This window comes from Lepisosteus oculatus, unplaced genomic scaffold (assembly GCF_040954835.1).
Source record: "Lepisosteus oculatus isolate fLepOcu1 unplaced genomic scaffold, fLepOcu1.hap2 HAP2_SCAFFOLD_37, whole genome shotgun sequence".
NCBI classification, from domain to species: domain Eukaryota; kingdom Metazoa; phylum Chordata; class Actinopteri; order Semionotiformes; family Lepisosteidae; genus Lepisosteus; species Lepisosteus oculatus.
Genome location: NW_027167902.1, coordinates 198,441 through 203,525, shown reverse-complemented (window position 1 = coordinate 203,525; position 5,085 = coordinate 198,441).

The window sequence follows — 5,085 nt, the reverse complement described above, 5'->3', positions numbered from 1 at the left end:
TACACAAGCAGCCGTTGTTATGATACTTTCATAATCTGAATATAAATCTGTTATCTACTTGAAACTGTAATTATTGAATAGATTAATGTCTTTGAAATGCTTCATTAACTGGGCAGTTTCCATGTTTGGAAATGTTTTTATTTTGATTGCTGATTGCTAGATACTGTATGTTTAATAGGCATGCTGTTAATATTTTCTACAAGAGCCATATAAGACAGTTATGCTGTAGTAAGTTCTATATAAGTTATATAACATAAGTTATATTTTGTTCTGAGGTCAATTTGAATCTCATACTAAATTACTGGTGTCCTTTTATCTGAGAAACACTACCTGATTGATCACCTGATGCCTAGAAATTAGCATGCACAGTAGCCCAGCGTTTAGCATTGCTAGCTCACAGTGCTGAGGCCCTGGGTACACTTCTGGACCTGGGGTGCTATCTGTATGGAGCTTGTATGTTCTCCCCATGTTTGCATGAGTTTGCTTTGGGTGCTCCGGCTTCCTCCCAAAGTTCAAAGAACTACTGGTAGGTTAATTGGCCTTTTGGATAATTGGTGAGTGTCTGTGTCTTCCCTGCATTGGACTACCATCCAGTCCCAGGTATCTCCTGCTTATTACTTTCTGAGTCTCTGGCTCCCCCGTGACCCCCCGACCCCCTGACCACCTGACCCTGAATTGGATGAAGCGGTTAGAAAATGGGTGGTTTCTGTTATGCTCTGGTCATGCTCTGCCATAGCAACAACTTGTAAAAAATGCAGATGCTAGGATTTAACTCAAAGAAGGAGCTCAGATCACTGTGTTGGCATCACTGTACAGGTGTCCGGTGTGTTTTAGAACATATGTTAAAATCTTATTTACTAACTTCTAGACTTTTTACCCCCCATATCAGTCTGCAGGTGCACAGTGGTCTGTGGACACCCTCCTTGCTCTGTCGTAAAACAGGAAATAAAAAGCAACTGGTTTTGACTTTAATGCACTGAGACTGTGGAACTCACAGAACTCTCTTGTCAGAAAGGCAGCTTCTAACAGCTTTTAAGTGAAGACTAAGAACACTTTTCTATTTTATTAAAATAGATGATATATGTTTTGTTTAAATATATGTTATAAATGTTAAAACGACAGCTCGTATAAGCTTGTATTTTTACCTTTCGATCATTTTTAGAATTGCTTTGAGTTGCTTTTACCATGATAAACAGTACAAAATATGAGGTGTTGAACTTGTCAAAAGTTTTAAAGCGCTTTATGACGTAAAGTGTGATGACAGTCCTTGGCGGTCTATGTAACAATTCTTCTTGAAGTAGGTCATCGGGCCAACAGTATATAAACATTACAGCTCAAGTGCTTTTGTATCTGAACGCTTTCAGTAAAGTTATGGATCCATTTATGATTTTCACTCAGTTTGAAAGAGTTCCTGTCGTGTGGTTAAACTTTGTGTTACGGAGGGTTAACTGGGGTTCTGGCTACTAGTTAGGCTTGGTCATTCAGTCATCTGGTTCATGAAATAGGAAGCTAAGAGATCTGTGTTTTAGTTTTACTGTTTGTTTTTGTTCCATAGAATAAGAAATGTTTCATTAATATTAGTAATAGAGTAGCTGTTTCTCTAAACAGTGTGTGTCAGTTTACTGCAGGTGTGCCAGGTAGAGACCATTTAAGAACCCAAAAATATGCTGTCATTTACTGCCGTGGCTAATTTCTGTTAACCTTGTCTCTCACTCACTTTGATGAGCAAAATGTTCATACATAAAGCATACATTTCTGATTGGTCAGAAGAAGCTTCTTAACATATAAGGTATAAAGAAAGTCAGAAAGTTAGGCACTTAGGTCAGCCTTAGGCAGTTAACCAAGACCATAATCCGATAAGAAGCTATTCCCTTTCATGTTGCTAAATCACATGTAGGATACATGAGTTACACCTCCACTTAAGAGACCTTAAAGAGACCTTGGCCAGCCAGGAGTGTAGAAAACCGTAAAACAGTTCTTGAGGACCTAATTGTTAACTCTTAACAGGCAAAGAACTTGAACTTGAACTTTATTGCCATATGTAACCGGTACTGGTACAATGGAATTCTTACTTACAGAAAGTCTCTCGATTGTAAAACAAGTGTAAAAACAAAACAAAGTGCAAACAGTGCATCAAGACAATGTGCAAACAATAGACAATGTGCAAGTAAACATGCAGGCAGTTTGAATGTAAACAATACAGACATGTAAACAATGACTGGAGACGTACAATAAATAAATTACAATGAGGTAGATGGTGATGGTGTGGGTGTGGTCCGAGGGGGATGGCTAAATGTGTTCGCCAGTCTCACTGCTTGTGGATAGAAGCTATTGAAGAATCTAGTGGTAAGTGTCCGTATGCTCTTATATCTCTTGCCTGAGGGCAGTGGGGTGAAGAGCTCATGCCCGGGGTGGTGACTGTCCTCTGTGATGGCCAGAATTCTACCACGGCAGCGGTCCTCATAGAGCTGTTTAATCTCGGTGAGACCGCAGCCAATGATCTTCTGGGCCATATTGACCATTCTCTGCAGTGCCTTTCTTTCTCGCGAAGAGGTGTTGCCATACCACACGGTGATCCCGTTGGTGAGGACGCTCTCGATAGTGCAGCGGTAGAAGTTCACCAACACATGTATTGGCATCCCCCATCGCTTGAGGCACCTTAAGAAATAGAGGCGCTGCTGAGCCTTCTTCATGATAGAGTCAGTGTTCACAGTCCAGGTTAGATCTTTAGAGATGTGAATCTTTAGAAAGGTTCCTTCAGTCCTATGAGAAATATTTTAGAATTGAACTAAAGTGTGTTTCCGATACAGGAGCATATGTCTGTCAGGGCCTGTTGGAGAGGCCCTGGATGAGAACCCCTGGCTGCAGTTCCACATCCCCCTGAAAGTAAATAGAGCCATAAGCACGGAGCTAAGGACACTGCTCCAGGACATGCTGGCTGTCGATCCTGACCAGCGACCAGAAGCCATCCAGCAGAAGAAGCAAGTCAGGCAAGCCATGGCACGAGAGAAAACATCTTTGTAGTGACTGATAGCAAGATGTCCGTGACCAAGGGCAATTCGTCTGAGTAAAGTCTGATTTCATTTTTATGTCCCGAAAGGCCACTGCCTTTGTGCTGTAGATTTCTGATTTAGACGGGCATTTCTATGGACAACTTTGACTTTTCTGTGGGTCCAATGAAAATAAGTTTTTTAACTTATTCTTTGTTACAGTTTTCGAAAGTTTAAAGACATTCACTGAGTTGACGATAAAGGAAAAGTTTCATCTTTCACCTCTTGGAAGGTAGGCCGGTCAGAGGTACAATATATGTCTTCATGTCTTCATCCTCCATGTTTGTAACTACAGGTTTCACAGTGTTGAGCTAAGACACAAAAACACCTACAAATGGCAGATCCAAATGTATAAACCTGGGCTGAAAAAGTGTGTACAGTATATACTCTGTGTAGGTCTGATAAAAGTATTCGAGTCAAAGTGTCATATGGATACAAATTCTCATGATTTTGTATTGTGTGTTTTTTCTCTGTTCTGCTTTATTGAAAGAAATCAGATGCTCTTCCTGAAACTTACCTTAGCTGATTCTTCAGCTAAACCAGACAGACTTCTGAAATTCTCAAATATTATCAAATCTTGTTGGTGCAGAGGTGGTTGAGCCCATTACCAACAGACTCACAGCTGAAATTGCTGTGAAAAGGGCTTCTACCAAATATTAACATGTGGGTGAAAATGTATACAATTGTAATATTTCCTTTTTTCCCATTGAAAGTATAACATATGTGGTGTGAGATAGAGGTCCTCATTTAATTGCATGAAACTCTGGCACTGGCGCAACAAACTGAACAAAGTTCAAGGGGGTATACGCTTTCTGTAGACACTTTATTTCCTCTTTTTCCATACTCTAAGAAATGATTTGGGAAACCTGTGGGACACTGGAGGTCATTATACATGAGCCTCTTTCTGCACCTTTTAAGCCATTGAAACCTAGTTGCCTTGTTACAAGGTCTAATATTACAGTAGGTGTGGTTTCCGTCTCCTAATTTCTGAGAATGATCAAATTGGGGAATAAGTTGTAGGGAATACCACTCTTGCACTTCTAAGAAAAGACTATCTCAAATGAAACTCGCTATAGAAAGACATCTTGTTGAAAAATTCTTTATTTTTTGTCATTTCTAAAGAAAAAACATTCAAGTCCTTCACAAATGTTTTGTTTGTGACTTTCTCTGTTGTTCCCTTTCACACTCAACTGAACTATGTGTTATGTCTTGTAAACGTAATCAAACATTTCACTTAGGTGTGTGGGTTAACACAAACCCATATTGTATGAAACATTCAGTTTTTCATTCAAGTTTTTTCTAACAATTGCATCCATGCTAGGACTACAGTAAACAACACTTTTTACTAAAGTAAATTAAATTGTTCATTAAACAAGACACATTGTTTTAAATGTATGCAATACGACGACACTAAAAACAACACTGAAACTTTTCATTGAAATACTGGACGAGATTGTGCATATTCAATGGATTTCTCCTGGTGCTTTTTTTCATCAGTCTTTTCATATTCTTGTTCTCTACTCAGGTGTCTCCTCTCCTGTTCCTTTGGTGATGTCTGCTGTACACACATGGTATCATACACTTGAGCAAAGTGTGATACCACCGTTTGTTCTTCTCCTAAAATAAAGATGAACATTGACAAAAGTCAGAAGCACTCTTTTCTTTGACAGACGAACAAAACAATGCAAGAATAACCATACTCTCTGTTCCTTACTCATTTCTACCTACCTGTTTGACCACTTTGTCTGCTTCAGTCAGGACAGGGTGCTGGGGCTGACTCTGAGCAATCTGAGAAGAGCTCTCTGTGATCTTCTCCCCTACAGTGGCTACATTGTACTCTGTTTGAAATCCAGGTATCGCCTCCGGTAAGTTCCTCGGTCCTTTTTGGGACTTGAAAGGGTAGAATCATTTTGTGACTACATTTCCTTGTCATGCACTGATATGTTCTGGTTTGTGTTCGATTACTGCAGGCGTTCAAGTACTTTCTTTTTGTTCTAGATTGGCAGTGTTTGAGATGGTAGGAACTTGTCATATT